This window comes from Furipterus horrens, unplaced genomic scaffold (assembly GCF_987537825.1).
Source record: "Furipterus horrens unplaced genomic scaffold, mFurHor1.1.pri manual_scaffold_2, whole genome shotgun sequence".
NCBI lineage: Eukaryota > Metazoa > Chordata > Mammalia > Chiroptera > Furipteridae > Furipterus > Furipterus horrens.
In genome coordinates, this window is record NW_028327172.1 from 195,600,675 (window position 1) to 195,618,368 (window position 17,694).

General features: G+C 42.4%; 1 protein-coding gene across 1 annotated transcript in view; it reads right to left on the bottom strand.

Annotated features, from left to right (window-relative positions):
* Positions 1-13,801, bottom strand: part of PGCKA1 (PDCD10 and GCKIII kinases associated 1) — an 81,593-nt gene extending 67,792 nt beyond the window's left edge. Inside the window, exon 1 of the mRNA XM_090266992.1 lies at positions 13,679-13,801. The gene's annotated coding sequence lies outside the window, so the exon portion shown is untranslated. The remainder of the gene's footprint in view (positions 1-13,678) is intronic.
* Positions 13,802-17,694: the final 3,893 nt, after the last annotated feature.

The following is a 17,694-nucleotide window of genomic DNA, read 5'->3' on the forward strand; positions in this document are numbered from 1 at the left end:
TAAAGACATAGCCTCCTTTTCTGTGTTGGTTTCCCTCTATACCTTTATCAGAAATAAATATTCCTCAATCGGTCCTCAGAAGTTCTAGCAGGAAAACATTTTGATTGTGATGGAATTAATTTTTCCTTATATATTTTTACTGTATGAAGCAAAAAACAAACAAACAAAGCAAAACTGGACAGAAGGTACTCAACTGTTTGTTAATTATGAATATTAAGAGACATCACTGAATCCACCTTGTCTAGCCCTTAATTATACCTTCAGACCTTTTCATTCTAATTCTTTCATGGAAATTTTAATTTCAAGTAGAGGCTATTATAATCTCCATTAACAATCAAAATGTCCCACTGTTTAGACATACAAACTATATCTCCCAAGATGTCACAGTATTAGTACAAAAATGTTTTGTTAATATTCATTTGGGTAAGTTTCGGGGAACATTCTTGAGTTTTCAGTGCAGACTAATTTCAATCTATCCTGTTGTCCATCTGACATGTTTTGCATTTTAATAGAAAATTTGGTAACTATATCTCATACCAAGATTACTATCAGTCAGATAGGTTATTGTTCAGCCTGGCCACAGATGAAAAGAACAATGAGAAGCATAACCTTTTCCAGGTATTTCCAAAGACACATACATGGACAAGGACTGGGATGAGAAGATATCATACCAACCTTTTAATAACTCCTCCAAGGGCTCACCAATTCTGTTATCTAGGAACTTTCTGACTCTAAGATATGTCAAGTGGTGGTTCACTCATAGTTCTTTCTGTTCCATTTGTAATGAAGGTCCCCCGGTTATTCCCTCACAGAAGGGTGTACATTCTCCCTCCATGTGAAGCTAGTACGCAAGAAGCTAACCTTGTGAAAAGCATAATGTGAGCTTTCTAAAAGGCAGAAATATTGCTGACAGAGGGGAAAATAATCTTTAGTACTTTAAGTTTATGCTTTTTTAAAAATTACATCAAAGTACTAGTTTTCTTAATACAATTTAAAGGCATATCACAGTTGTGATACTTAACCACTTCTGTTTTTCCCAAATTTTAAGATAAAATGTATAAATACATTATATGGATAACATAAATACTTAAAGCATTGTGAACACACACAATTAGCAATAGGAGAAACTGGTTTGAAAGAGTTTAAAACTAAACTTTATATAAACGTGTGTGTGTGTGTGAGTGTGTGTGTAGAGCCTAAAAATTAAAACAGAGAGTAGTTTAAAAAATGGAAAAGTTTAAGGTATAGAAAATGCTGAGTTGAAATAAATTAATAGAACACCAGAAACAAGCTCACCAAATTTGCAAAATGGAAGAGTAGTTTCCGAAAGACTGCAGCCCATTTAGGTGATGAACAGCAGGTGTCAAGTACAGTTCAGTATAGACAATAGTATTCTGATTAGCTTCAGGGGAGAAGGAGAAAAGGATCAGGCACCAAAGGCAGGAAAGCCAAACAGCCCATAACACACTGGGGCATGGAACTCCCTAGATGGCTCCTGGTCTCAGGACAAGATAGTTCTCTACTCTTGTTTCTGTCAGTGAATCCTGATCCAGAGGAGTCCAGTTCACAGGGCCACCGCCACCTGAGGGTTGACAATCTGAGACATTGCTCTGGGCTCACAGTCAGGCCCTGGGTGGCTGTGATTCTGTAAGATAAGAAATGTCCCTGAAATGCACTCTGTGAAAACGGCTTTGAGAGTCCTAGAAGTTAGAGTTCTGAAGACAGCTGCGGGAAATCACTGAGATTATCAACTAATTAAAAAGAGTCCTTGAATAGCAGGCCATTGTCCTCAGGAAGTTTAGGATACTGGCATATTGCTGCAGTGAGAAGGGTACTTGCTGATCCTCCCTTACATCCAAAGTCCATTTCCCCAGCATAACCAATGAGGCCATGCAGCCATCGTCGCCCTGAGCTTATTCTCACAGCGCATGTGTTTTGTGGGAGGCGGCTGGGGAAGGAAGCTCTGGGAGCGCCACTCAAGTGCGGGTGTCCGTCTCCTCCCTGAACTGCAGTTCTGCCTCTTGGACCTGAATGAAGTCTAAGTAAAGTCTGTTGATTGCTTTAATGACCGTTTTACAGTATGTTGAACATGATACTGGACGCTGCCTATCTCAGTCTGAGCACATAATTTATTGGAGAAAGACAGATTTATTCATTTCACAGTCCAATAAAAGCCAAGTTATGCATAGGTACAGTGAGTGCTAGAGAAGACTTAGCATGCAGTAGAAAGGACTCTGGACTAAGAGTTAGCATGTCCCTGGATTCTCATCTTGGCCCTGCTATTAATTTATAGAGTCATGTGACTCTGGTCAAGCCATTAACCTCTCTGGGTCTCAGTTTCCTCAGATGTGAAATGGAGATGATGAACCAACAGACCCCTTTTTTGGATTTAACACTCTGGAATGAATGTGGTCTCTGTGTTCAGAAGACGGAGATATCATTGTAGGATAGAATGATCAGTTGTTTTCATAATAGAAGTAGGGAAGTCTGCTCGTTTTCTGCAAAGTCAAATTTCTCAGTTGCAAAATAAATCCAGAGTACAGAAGTGTCTGATGTACACTGAAAATGTCCCTAGTAACCTCTGCCTCATAGATAATCACTGTCAGAAATTTTTCTTCCAGAAATTTTACTTATAAGTGTTAATTATAATCATTACTGTTGCTACGTTATGAGGGGGGACCCAAGGAAAACCTCAGAATTTATTTATATTAAAAAGTTGTGTATTTATTATTAAATGTTTAAACTTCAGTTACCTTCAAAGTACTCTCCATTTGATGCAATACACCTATCAAGATGTCTTTTGCACTGCTCAAAACAGCTTCTGAACTTAATAATTTTGATGCTGTTTAGTGCTTTTGCTGTTTTTTGTTTCAGCTCTTCCACATTGGCAAAATGTTTCCCTTTGAGGACTTTTTTCATTCAGGGAAACAAAAAATAAAAGTTGCTTGGAGTTTCTTGGAGGGTGGGGCATGGGGGTCATGCCATTTTTGGTCAAAAACTGCTGAACACTCGGCATGGTGTGGGCAGGTATGCTCATAAATCACCCATCATGAAATGGGCAAATGCATTGAGTCTTCAAAGAAATTTCACTAAAGCCGAACACAGCCTCTCAAAATAATGCCAGCTGGTACACTAATAAAGATGGGTTCCTAGAACACTCACCTAGCAGGGGAAGCCTGTACTACAAGGGGCCCGCCCTCCAGGAGATAATTCTGTAAGTGCTAATTAAAATCACTGCTAGTTGTATTAATATGGGGCACTAGGGACATGCTTCTTCAACAAATTTTTAAAATTTTAAGATTATATCCTGGACATTTTCCACCATGTCATCACATATATGTCTCATTTTTTTCCCTCTTGGGGTCGAGTATTACAGTCTATCTATAAATCATGCTTCATTTAACTATTGTATATTGACAACAGATGAACTGTCTCCTTTTTCTTTTTGGTCACAAACAACACCACAACAAAATTACTTGTATCCCCTGTCCCCGAATTCAATCTGGACACCTCCTCCCTCACTTCCCATTTCCAATCCATCACCAGGTTCTAGTCATTGCACCTGATGTCTCAGGAACCCATCTACCCCCTCCCCCCATCTCATTACCTCCACTTTATTCAGGTGCAGAGTTGGCACCACCCACACAAAAGCTCCTTAATTGGTTCCCTCTTCCTCCAAGTCTGGCCTTTGGGTTCCCAAACTGCAGCCAGAGATGAAAATCTTATTACTTTCCAGTTTGAAACCTTCAATAGCTTCTCATTGTTCTTAAGGTAAAGACCGCTGCCTTATAATGGTTGAATTACCTGTAATTCACTTTGAAATATGTCAGCACAGACACTCTGAGATTTATGAGTGTGATTTTAACCTGTACCTTAGGTTGTAAATTAAGTTAGTTGCCCCAATCAGGTATACTGTACACACTTCAGAGATGACTAGTAAGAATGTTATTATCAAAAGGCTACATGCAGTCCAGAGGTGATTTCTATAGTTATGTTAGCTTCTTTTATCTCAAACCAGCAAAAAGGACTTTATTAATTAGCAAGTGGATGATACAGGTTATTTTGGTGGGGGGATGGAGGTACGTGGCGAAGGGTATATAGCAAGGATAAATGATGATGGATGGAGACTTGTCTTGGGGTGGTGAACACACAATACAGTGTACAGATGACGTGTTGCAGAATTGTGCACCTAAAACCTGTATAATTTTGTTAACCAGTGTCACCCCAACAAAATCAATAAAAAGGAAAAAGAAGTTATTTTTCCTCGGTGAAGTCAGTTTTGTGTAAATGTGTGGATCAGCTAGAAATGGTGTAGAGGCATTGTTACTCTTGTGCCATCTTGTAGGTGCTAGCAATCCAGTCACCTGTGGTTACAACAGTTCCCAATGCTCGTTGCTAAGACATGCCTTACCCAGTGGTTAGCTCCCAGGCTTCTCTGCTTAAACTCTTAAATTAGCTCAACCCTGCCTCTAAAGAGTGTCACGCTGCCTCTACAGAACTATCCATGGTATACTGGGTTGGCCAAAAAGTCCGTTTTTGTTTTTTCAGTAAAATACAAGACATATTTTTTTCATTTTCACCAATAACTTTATTGATTTGGATGTTTTGAGTATGTTGACTATATCCTGTGTGGTATAATATTGATTGTTCTTGATTAGTATCCCAATTGCTATCAACTTCAACTGGTGTACCCAACCGTGGAGCATCATCCAGTTAGAAACTTTGCAAACCACTTCTGACATGTTTGATCAATAATAGCACATTCTCCATACACTGCACAAATCTTTCTTTGCACTACAGTTGCATTTTTACCTTTCTTGAAATAATAAAGCATAATATGCTGAAAATGTTGCATATTCTCTATCTTCAATATTAAAACAGCTACAAAAAATTCACCAATTTTGATAAGTTTAAAAAAAATGCATGCTGACATGATAGCTGTCACAATACAATCTAACAAAATTGTTTTGAATGAAGTTAAAGAAAACTAAGCGCTACTAGAGCCATCTTATGGGAAAAACCCAAACAAACTTTTTGGCCAACCCAATATATAATTGCTGAAACTAAAAGAACAGAAAGAGGGACTTCACCAAGCTTACAAAATACGATGCATGATTTTTTGATCCCTGCTTACTAATCAATGTTGGAAAGTGGGACTGAACTGAGCCTGAGATTTGCTTTTGGATCAAGTGCGAGGCTGTGAGGAAGGAGACCTTTACCTTCGCCCACGTCTAAGTATCGGAGGTTTAACATCCACCCCCTAAAAAACCCTAAAGAAGAAGGACCAGACTGGTTGAGGTCAGATTATTGCACATGGCTGACAAAAGCCCGTGTGATCTCGCTTCCACCTACCGTCTCCCTCTCTGGACTCAGAAAGTTCAGGAACGCTACCACCCGGGAGTGTGAGCATGCTGCCTGCATTCCCACCCCCGTGACACCCTCTGCCTGGTTAGATACCTCTCATCCATCCGCAGGGGAGCCCTTCCTGCTTCTCAGACCAGGTGACAGCCCCCAGGCCACCCTGCACAGTGCCCAGGACTCCTGCAGTGACATGTCAGTAGGATTAATGTATCGACACCTAAGAGACCATGTCCCGGTCCATGTTGTTCATCTTTGTATCCCTACCCCCTGCACAGCCTCCATTTGTTCCACAGAAGATCATTTAGATTTTAGCCTATGCAGCATTAACAGGACAAAAAAAAGCAGCTTTTTATTCCACTAAGTTCACTAAGTGGTGTGGGCTCTTCAGTGTAAAAACACTTTCTAATATAGATATTTAAATGCAACTAAAAAGAGTGAAGAAGGGAGACTATATAAAAGACCACAGGCAAGGCAATGGCCCTTTCTTTTAAATATGATAAATGCCACCTTATTTTGAAAATCTTTCATAGAAATGAGGGCCAGGAAAAAGTCACCTTCCTCACCTCTCATTGCTCCATATTTTAGAGCTTCCTTTCGTCGGACGCTCACAGAATGATCATTTCAATGTGTCAGTAAGTTCTGCTTTCCCAGACAACTCCGCTTTTACTTTGTTTCCCGCAAACGAAGTCACAGGCACCCTTCCTATTTGCCACCAATGCAAACACGGAATTGTTGCTACATTTCACCCCTGACTTCTCTACCTGCTTGAGGTACAGGGAGCTTTTGCAACTACCCGTGGTCCAAACCTGCCATTTTATGTACGAGAAAAACCAAGGGCCACAGAGATCGAGAATCTGATTTAGTAAGCATTTACTAAGTGCAGGCACCTAGCAGGAGAAGCAGTTAGTTAGCTTCCCAGCTTTCTAGAGAAGGAAATGGAAACCCAGGGGGATTACGTGAAATTCCTCCTGAGGTCCCGCAACAAATGGCAGAGTCAGGATCCGCATGGGGCGAGCGCCCAGCCCTCATTCTGGTCTCATTTGCTGCAGGAGTGCAGCAGCCCACAGGACTTGGTGACGAAGGAAGACACAGCCCCGCCCCAAGTTCTTTGCAAAGGGCTCACAGAAACTGCACAGATGGCGAGCACCTGCAAACACAGGGCGTGAAGAGATCTGATGGGACCAAACCTGCACATGATGCTGTCATCTGTGGCTGAGAGGAGGAGCCTGATGATTTCTGACTTATGGGCATGTGTGTATGCTTGCCTCACCCAGTCACACCTATCATTAGGGGCCCTGCAAACTGCTAGGTGGCAAATGCTTGCGTTTTGACTTGTTTGCTTGTTCTGCTTTTTGTTTGTCTAATTAATTCTTACAGGACAACTGTCTCTCAAGGGTTGCGATTTCAGTCATTTTGCTTTCTCTAAAGCTACATTAGCTTTATTATTGTTATTATATAAAAGTCACGCTCCTTGGTCCCATTAAGTCTTTGAATTTAGGCAGGGCATTAAAAACAACATGTCCTCTGGCTTTCTGCACACGAGTGGGCTGTGACTTCTCTGCCTTCCTCGGGAGTCCGGCTCACTTCTCCGGAGCCACAACTTAGCCCTGGGTTTTGGCAACAGAAGGCATTGCATCTATGATGGAGATGGAACTCATTTTAGGTGGGCACTGGGGGGCAGGGGGCAGGCCTCCAGCGATGGTGAGACTGGGCCTCTGCCTGGGTTGCAGTGTATTTCTGAGGCTTTTATTCTGTCCACTCCTAGAACACTTGGCTTCCTTCACCAAAACCAAATCCCAGTGAGAATCGTAAAACCTGCCAGGTCAAGTTTAAAAGAATGCAGAGAAGTTGTACTTTGTCAACGAAATCTTCACTGTCTCCCCAATTATTTCTGTTTTACGATTCTCTTCAGCAATGACTGCAGCAGTAAACGCCTTTTGTTACACACTAGGTAGCTAGCAAACCAGGATCCAATCCCAGGTTGTCCAGACTTTAAAATGTGAGTTTTCCCAACTCCTCACAGGGTGGTGAGAGGTTGAGACGCAGGGAAAGAAAGTTCCCAGAGTAGTTCAGGCAGAGTATAGGGTTCGAGGTTAGAAATAGGAGATCCTGACCTAGTTTTGTTTCCAACTTGTTGCCTACCCTTGAGCCCCTTCTCTCCAGGCCTCAGTTTTCTTATCCATAAAACCAGGTGTTTTGACCTCTTTGGGGTATGTAATCTATGGACTTTTTAATTTTTCTTTCTTTTTTTTTTCCCCCCTCAGCTTAAGAACAGGCTTAAAATTGTATTTGGAAAAAAACAAAATCTTATCACTCAAAGAATCAAAGGAAAAGGCTGCAAAAAGAGTTCACATCATTTGAAATATAAAGTGTAATTTGTTGCCATTGGGATCAATATATGAAAACAAAAACTTAAGAAAAGCAGGTGAGGAAAGAAATCATTTTTTATGAGGCATTTTCAAATTTCTATGAAATAGGTACTTCAAAATCATCCATATAAATTTCAAGCACCTTTCTGAATTTGGTACAGTGTTTATGGAAGACAAAATAAGAGCAAAAACTGATCAGACTGAGAATTTCCTCTAAAGATCAAACATAAAACCTGCAGAGTGTTTCAATGCACAGATAGAAGACTAGGCTTGGAGTCAGTAGACCTGGGTTCAAATCCCGACTAACATCGCTAAATCTCAGCATCCTTAACTGGGAAAGGGGCATGACAGTCCTACCTATAAGATGTCCACAGGGCTGTTGGGATGGTCTAATAAACAGAAGAACTATATAAAGAACTGTTTCATCATAACTAATTACCTGCCAAAAAAATTCTCACTTACATTTGGGAAACTTAACCACAAGCATACAGATTTGGAACTTTAACGTTTGAACTGCCTCTTGGCTAAACCACCATCATCACCAAAAAGCAACTTCTTTTTCAGTAGTGAAGAAACACATGCGAAGGTAACATCAAGCTAAAAGCGAGGAAACCACTCCGAACTTGGCAGTCCAGAACCACCTTCCCTTCCTCCCTTACTTTCCTTAGAATCCAGTTTGGCACCAAGTCCTGTGTGACGTGCTTTGACATGCCTCCCAGATTGGACCATTCACTGGTCTCTTATTTTTCATCATCTCTGCCTTAGTCTGAGCTGTCCTCATGGTATGTGCAGATGACAGTGAAACCCCAGCACTGTCCCCTCCAAGCTCTCCTCAGGGCTGCCTGATTAACCCTTCTAAAAAATAAAAAGCAGACTTCCTCAGGATTGGGAGATCCTATCAGTCACACCTCTTCCCGCTACACCAGAATTGAACGTGCCCTTGCCCTGCGCCCTGGCTAGTCCAGGAATCCTGTCACCTGCCTGCAGGCTCCAGCCTCAGAGCCTATGCTCTTGCCGTTCCCCCTGCCTGGAATGCTGGCTCCTCTTATCATTTCCCCTCTGCCCCCTACAATGCCTTCTTCTCAGCCTTCACTCTGCTTACCAATCACCTGGGATCTTGTTCAGATGCAGATTGCAAGTCAACAGATCTGAGGTGGAGACAAGACTGCTTCTGTAACCAGCTCCCAGGTACCCACTGTGAAGGTTCCATCACTCACCAGCTGCATCCTCTAAGTCAGCCTAACATGTTTGGGTTTGTTTCTTCACCTGTATGAAAGGAATGCTGCCTTCACTTCTATTGTGGATGTCAGACTTAAGTTAGGTAAGTTATATAAAGTGCTTCGCCAATGTGGTAGATTGTAAAAATGGCCACAATTCTTCACCCCTCCTGAATCCTCACAGTTCTCTTGATTTGCTTTTAAACTAGATGGGTAGAGAAGCAACTTGTGTCTGTTTCAGGCTAGGCCCCAATGCTCTCAGCTTCCATGGTCCCTCATGAGGGGTGAAGAATTGTGGCCATTTTTACAATCTACCACATTGGCAGAGGCCCCATTCCCCAGCTGACTCAGCCGCGGCCAGCTGATACTCAATGTCAGAGGTACCCTGGTGACCCCAGGTGCATAAGGAAGCCTGGAAAAGACCAGCAGATTTATTTACTCATAAACTAAATAAACGGTGGTTCTTTTAAGCTATTAGGGTTTAGAGTGGTTTGTTACCTGGCAATATATAATTAATTTCCCTGTAAACAGTGGCTATAATATTTTAAGAAAAAGGTACTTAACAGAAAATGAATTTTCCATACCACTGAAATTTGTACTTTTGGTTAGTGTAGGAAGATAACTGAACTGAGAATTGAGATTTCTTAGATTCTGGTTCCAGCACATTTTCCAATGGGCAGCCTCAAGACCTTGAACACACCATTTGAGCTTTTTAAGCCTCTTTTTCTTTCTAAAAACGTCCGAAGGTGCCTTTTTCAAAATGCAATACTTATTTCTTTGCTAACGGATAGCTGTGAACCTAATTTTCTTTTCTTGTAGACTTAGGTTTTAATCATAGACAACCATCAGTGCATTGCCCTCTCTATTTAGCAGTTGGTTGTGGCTACATTTCACTCTCAATCATAGTGGCCATACACTGAACCTATAAGGTGGGCTTCCTTGTTGTGGACCAGGAAATGATAGCCAAACTCATTCGGAATCAAAAGATAAATAATGCCACATAAGTTCTAGTGAGAACCTAAGTATGCCGCTTTGAACTATTTGCAGGTGCAGGTGGGCCTCTTTTCTTCATTACTGGATTGCAGTAAACACTTCAGAGGACTGAGGTTATGTGATCCTCACAGAAGAGGGATACTGTTTTACAACCATCAAGTACGAATCAAATTTGCCTTTATCACACATAAGTAACCCAAGATATGTACTCAATTATCAAATCGGTGGGAGATATAACACCAAAATTAAAGGAAATCTCAGGACTTGTGTGTGGAGATCAACTCTGGGACTGGTGAAACAAGTGAATTACAAATAGATCCAAATGCCTGTTATATTAAAAAGCTATACAGAGGGCAATGAGTCAATAGCCAGGGGACTTTTCTTCTCTCATAGACATTCAGTGACTCTCACGTACCACTAGTACAGACTCAGACACCACTGTCCTGCAAACATAATATAGTCTTCTCTGTGACATACAGCAGGCCACATTGTGACCAACTTAAGGAAAACACACACACACACACACACACACAAAAAAAAAAAAAACCACTGTTCTACTGCCGACTTTCACTACTGTTATATAATCAAAACTCAGGTATTTTTATTCCTAGAAGCTAAATCAGAGAACATGTATACAATATGAGAGCAACAAATTATCCTAACTTTGCCTTCAGATGTATATATTTAAGTCTACAGAAAGAAGCACTAGGTTGTTCAAAGTGTGAAATATGTTTGGCTCATTCTTTACCAAAAACTTTTTTCTGTGATGGAAGCAAAGTATGTGGGGCCCTTCAGTGGCTTTAGTCAGTAGGGAAAGCATTGCAATAAAACGTGGCTTCTGGTTATCGACCTGGAACCAATGTATTCTGAAATGGTATGCAAATTATTATAACTTCAGAGACTTGAGCTAGCTAACATTTTCTGAGTTAATATCCTAAATACCTTCGCCCCTCTAATTATCTTTTGAATCAATTCATTTCTCTCTCTCCTCTCCTGAGGGTTTTTACAGAAGCAACTTTGCTTGGATCTTCCCCATTTAATACTTCTCATTGCAGCCAGGGACTTTCTAAAATACAGATCTGCTCTGCTTCAAGTCCCCCATGGCCTCTCTGCAGACTGTGAGGTGAAGGCAAGGACTATGTCTCCAGAGCCTCACCGAGGGGCTGGTGTCTTTGGGTCTATGAGAATGCTGTCTCCAAGGTCAGATCAAGGTTTCATTTAATTTAGAGAGCCCCTTGTACTCTGAACAGAGCAGCATTCACTGCTACAGCTGAAATTTGCGACGTGTTATTCCTTTTGTCTTATACAACTCAGGGGCGTCTTTTCTAAGATGCTTGATGACTCTGAGTCAGTATTTCAAGTCCTTTTAAGTATTTGCTTCAGGGCACATGTTTATTCCATGTATAAAGCATGTTTTACAATAGGGTCATTTTGACGACATATACTTCTTCTGAAGATTCCAGTATCTGTGGGACATGCTCAGGGTACAAACAGATAAAAGATTTCATATTTCTAAACAGCATTCACATGGTAACCAGACAAAAAAAGTGGGTGACTCATCTGACCTGCAGATGGGTGAAGGCTGATGTCTGCCCTCCTTTATCAACTCCTCTTTTCTAAATATCTAGACATTTTCATCTGCAACCGGATAATCTAAAAACCAAAAGAAGGGAAGAAGAAGAAGAAAAAAAGACAGGACTGAGGTACTATTTAACCAATACTCCCCCGAAGAGCCCAAGGGTCAGGGTGATTGGAAAAATTGTGGAGTTTGTCACATTCCAGGTGGAGGAAAGCCAGCGGCAGGGAGGTTGGTATTCAATTATTCGGAAACTGGAGTCTCTTCCAAGAAGCACAGTCAATGGGCTCTTGGGCACGCAGGGCAGGGCAGTCCCATGGGCTCTTGAGCACCCAGGGCAGGGCAGTCCCAAGAGCCAGGACAGTTCCTGCTCTGCCCTTGGACTGGGACTGGATTCTGGCCAGAGCTTAGCCAGGTGATGTTTCTAGGCTCATAGAGGCACTAGGTAAGAAGTCAGGGGAATCCTATTTTTTTTAGGTCCGTGAACATATACATTAATATACAAGTTTTTGTTTCAAACTCCAGATATGCAAAAGCTCTTCGTACACACCTAAGATTGCCCACGGCTATCTGTCCCATGTCACTACCTACCTAAATCTTTAGAACATCGGGGAGGACCAGGGCCTGGGGCCAGGCACCATGAGATAGGCACTTATCACGTAGCTGCTGAGGAGAGAGCAGGATGAGAATGGACTTAGAGGAGACAAAGAATAAATAAATAAATAAGAGGAACCCTGCCTTCCTTTATCAGTGTCTGTTCCATTTCTCCTCTGTGATCAAGGCAGCTTCCTATAACCGACTCTTTGCCCTTTAGATAAACGCAAGCAACCCCAGAACCCTACCTTTAGCGCTTCAAATTATTGTTTCAATGACCTGCCTCCTGACCAGTAAGGTGGTATATACAGGCACTGTTGTTTAGCCTTAAAAGGTTTTAACATCTGTCTCCTCCTTAAAACAGTATTAGCTGAAGGATTAAATGTGGGACTACTTGGCAAATATACATTCTATTGTCTTTAAAAGCAGCAAGCAATGTCCATTTCTTTCTCATTCAGCTCTCAACTGTTTCTCATCTTTTCCCCAGCTATTACTCCCCTGCAATAGCTTGGTTACAACCACCCAGGACAATCGTTAAGTCACGGCGAAACGTGTCATCCCCATTAATTCCCTCTCATAACGACAGGAAGAAGATACCTATCTTCAGTGATTTTGAACCACCCCATGGAACACTGTTTTCCTCTAAATTCACTGGGCAAACATCTATACCGCGATGCAAAATAAAATGTACTGTCATTAAAGAGAGTTTTTGTTTTGTTTTTAAATTTAATCACAGTGTTGAAGAAAGGAAACCAAAACACTGATTTCTGTCTTACATCACTGGAAAAATTCTTCAGTGGCTGTTTGTGAAAAAAATCTCACCTCATCAGGGCTGCCAAGGTCAATGAGACCCAAGTAACTGACCAGGGGGAACTTGCCTAATTATTAAATATTCAGCAAACAGCTTGTGACCATTTAACCCTTTGCACCTAGCACCCTCTTTCAACACGTGACCCGACCTAGCACTGCACCCTGTCCCCTACCTGCCTACTGCCACCCAGGGCGCCGGCACCCCAAGGGGACAAATCTTGGGACCCAAGGACATTTCAAAGAAACAGCAGCAGTCACGTTCTATTTCCGTTTTATTGAAAAAGACAAACAAACAAAAAAAAAAAAACAAACTCAGATGCTTAAAAGTATGGGAAGGGGAACTTAGAAATAAGGGAAAATCTCTCCCAGTTTTTCCAATTCAAGTTCCCAGGCACTGTTGAAAGTTCATTAATTAGGGATTTAAAAACAGAAGTGTTTCATACACCAGTTAGATGCCAACCTTTACAAACTGTCTTGATCTTTGGGGAATTTGTAAAAGTCCCCCGCCCGCCCCTTTCCTGGATTTTGCCTCTCTTTTCTTGCCTTTCTTGAACGGTGTGCCTTGTCCAAAGTAATCAAATTGTGACTCGCCTCCTTCCATATTTTTTTGCCTCACCCCACGGCACAAGGAAATAAAGAAATAAAAATAATCCGTGAGAGAAGTCGGGGAAATAATGCCACCAAGACGAGTTCCGCAGGAGTGAAGCCCTTGCCCTCCCCGCGGCGGGGCCGACGCGCGGGGTCGGGGACGGTCCTACCTGGGGTCGGGCGGCGGCGGCGGCGGCGGCGTTGGGGTCGCGGCGCCCATGACTTCGCGGGTGGCGGGCGGCCGCGCCAGGAAACACCAGCGGCTCAGCGCCGCCCGCAGCCCGCGGCGCTCGCAGCTGCAGCCCCGCTGCAGTCATTGGGCGGGCGCATCACGTGGCCCGGCCCGAGGCGAGCCCCCCCAGCACGTGTAACCCTTTACCTGCGCGCCCCGCGCCGCGCGGCTCCCCTGGAAGTGCCCTGGCCGCTCCCGGGCGGGCGCCCGAGCCCACGGACCCCGGCTTCCGACCTCCCGCAGCTGCGGCTGGCTTTCTGGACGCACCTAAGCAAAAAATCCAGGAGCTCGGCCTCTGAGCGCCCACACCCCGGCCGTCTGCCGGCCTCCGGCCCGCGCTGGGAAACTTTTTCTGTCGTGCTGTCCCGTGATTCGGGACGTCAGTGGGGAGATACGTAAATGCAAGCCTTGCAAGTTGATCTGTATCTCTCACTCCCGAATTTTCTGTTTCCTCCGCAGTTATGGCATTCGTCATTTAGACCTGGTGTGTACACCGTCGCCTGCCTTTGTGACATAGATGGTCTGAGCAACAGCGCAGACGCTGCCGTGAGGATTCCCGTGGAAGCTGCACACGCTCGCCTGCACTCCCTAGACCACAGCTGGGAGTTGAGTGAAAGCATGCTTCCCTGCCCCACCCCGCCCCCCTTTTCCCGGGGTTGTAACCTAGGCTGCAACTTTTCGTCCAGCCTACAGAGCTCCACGCTTGTCCGTGTAATCCACACACCCTAAAATACTAATTAGGTACGGGAGGGAGAGTCTTTTCACCTGCGCTCCAGAGTGAACGTTGGGTGTGACTGGAAAATGTATTAAGCAATTGCGCCACCTAGCTTACCCTCTTCTCTTTTCCCTCGAGTTCATCCAGGGATAAAACAGGATGCTGGAGAAGCAACCGCACAGAGTACTATTTGAAGATGGACATACTGCCCTTCGTTTTTAATGTGTCCACTTTAATGACCCCAGCGCCATTTACACAACATTTTCCTATATGGACTAAAACTCGCTTTCTGAATCTTTCCAGCCATATAGCAGCTACATGCTTTAAAGTGATAGATTTATGAGGAAAGTTAAACTCTGTTTTACGTAATTTACTGATAAAAGCCTTTGCCACAATAAAGGAACCTCATGTCCAACTTCTAGCTGATGTTTTAGTAATGTCCACAGGATAATGGCACATTTATCAGTTAGGTTGTTCCGACCATAAAGACTTTGGTATTTATCTTAGATTTTAAAGTGTGGTTCTCAGACTGGCAGAATGAGCACCATCTTGGGGAACTTAGTAAAAATGCAAGTTATTGGGCCCCACCCCAGATACACTGATTCAGAAATAGTAGGGGATAGGGAAGGTAATGCACAGTCCTGTTTTTGAATAGCCAATCCCTTAGTATGTTCAAGAGGCTGGTTAAGTTACCTTCATGTAGTAAAGGCTGGGATTCTATAATGGCAGAAGTTACCAGTGTTACATAATTTGTCATGTCGATGCACTGAAACCGAACCCTCTGATGTGCCTATGCTAAGTGAGATCTGGACTTCCTGCAGATCACGTGGAGTGCCAAATGGAGATCTCAGGGATCCTTGTGCAAAATACGGAAGAAAAACCTTCTTGACGCATGTGGAAATGAAAACACCACGATTCATTTAGTTTTCAGTGTTTGTGTTTTCATTGGCATATGAATTGTTTCCAGCTGATGAGTCATGGAAGAAAGAAAGCTCATTTGAGTAGATTTGTCAATATAGTTCTAAAAAAAGATGACAAATTTAAGTACGTGGTATTGGCTCGCATTGTAACAACAATAAAAAGAGCACCACATGCGGCATTTCAGGCTTTTAAGAAAGAGATAAATAGTTGGATTTTATTTATTTATTTTCCTCACCCGAGGACATTTTTTTTTTTTTTTCTTCATTGCTTTTAGAGAGGGAGGGAAACACCGATGTGAGGGAGAAACATTAATCGGTTGCCTCTCCTATGTGCTTGTACCAGGGATCGTAGGCACCTGGACGAGGGATTGGACCACAACCTAGTTCTCTGTCCTGACCGGATTATGGGAGGACGCTCTAACCAACTGAGCCACTCTGGCCAGGGTGGATTCTTTATCTTGAGCTCGAATTTCTCCATTGGATGAATAGCGTATTCCAATTGCCTCCATGGATGTCTTAACCTTTAAAGTCTCTAGGTCCAACTTTTAATAAATTTCCTCAACTTCTGTCTCCTAAGCTGTTCATTTTCCATTTGCAAATCTATCCACCCAGTTTCAACTGAAACTGGAATTTGTCTTCTCTTTCCCTGACTCACCTCTGTCAGTTAAACCCTGAAATCACTCTTGAATAGGCCTTTCTCTTAGCATTCTTACTACTACTGTCCTAAGATCCAATTCTTCTACTTTCTATCTCAGATCATTGCAATAGTCTCTTTACCGGTCTCGTCCATCTCAAATGCATCTGACACAGCACTGCCTGAGTCATTCTAAAAGCACCATTCCAATCAGGTAATTCTCCTCAAAAAAATCTTCATGATTGCCTGTTGACTACTGAATAAAGTCTAAAATCCCAACATAGCATTTAAACTCATCCAGAATATACTTCGACTGTTTTTGCTCATACAGGTTTCTTCATCTGAAATGTTTTTCTGACATTCTGACAGCTAAGTCCTACTTCTCGTTCAAACCTCAGCTGTCACCTCCTCTTGGCCATTCTTTCTGATTCCCAGAGTTAATTGCTCCTCTGTGGTGTAACCTCTGCACTTGGCTTTTACTTTTATTAACAATTTTGTATCACAGTCTGCCTTACACCAGATTTGTGTCTTCTTTAGATTGTAGGATTCCGAAGGGCAGGGGTGGTGTGTGTGACTAATTTTCCAATCACCCTAGGGCATAGCATAATGCTTTGGACATATCAAGCACACAGGCTTTGTTCTGTTTTTGACTCTAGGGTAGAAGATATCTAGTTAAACAACAAATTCTATGTCTAGGAAATGCTTTAATGCAAATATTTATGGTCAACTCTCCTATATTTTCTCTGAGAACTGAAAGAGAAGGGGGTTTAACTTTCAGTGTAAAGGATTTAGATTAGTATCCAAGAAGGAATTTCCTAGCATCAGTAGTGGAGTCATTTTCAGGAGGCGTAAATTTTAAACAGAAGTTGGTCTCAGCCATATGAAGATGGAGGCAATAAGCCTGAAGGATAATGCAACATCTTGATTTTAAGCGTCTTGTAACATGAAACTAGATATAAGCTTTCACCCAATAATTTCCTAGTTATCGTCATTTAAGCCCTCTATTGCTGCTGTTTTAAAAAAAATTGTGTGTGTGTGATTCTCAGATCTAAGAGGTGATAAGAAGAAAAAGTGTATATGAGAAAGGTCCCCCTTGTCTCCCACCTGTAGGAACTTTAGGCACGTGATGACTCCTTGTTATCATCCTTCCTACTGCCGCCCCCAGCTCCAGAGGGAGCATGGTCCTTGAACTTATGCATAAAACTTGTTTCCTGTTTTCCTCTGAAGACTACGAAATCCTAGAAGGCATTCGTGGCAAGATAAATGCCCAAATAAATATTTGCTAAATGAATAGTATATCAACTATTGAAATACACCTGAAAATCCTGAGAGTGTGTGAAGACCTCCACTGATCTTCAGAGCCTAGCATGGTCTTTAATCTGAAAGTTAGAAAATATCTTATAGGTCATTATCATCAAGTGCCTACTGGATACTCAATGCTTCATTTTAATGTGCTTTGAGAAAGTTAACAAAACAGACATTGATTGTGCATTGAAGTCCTGTTCAGCTTATCTCCCTGGACCTGTATGTCTAGGTTTCTTCATCTGTAAATTTGGAGTACTACAAGTAATTAACTCATAAAGCTGTTGTGAAGATTACATGGCTTAGCATATGTGAAATTCTGAAAATAGTGCCTGTTGTACATACAGTAAGTCTGAACAATTACTACTACTACTCCTACTACT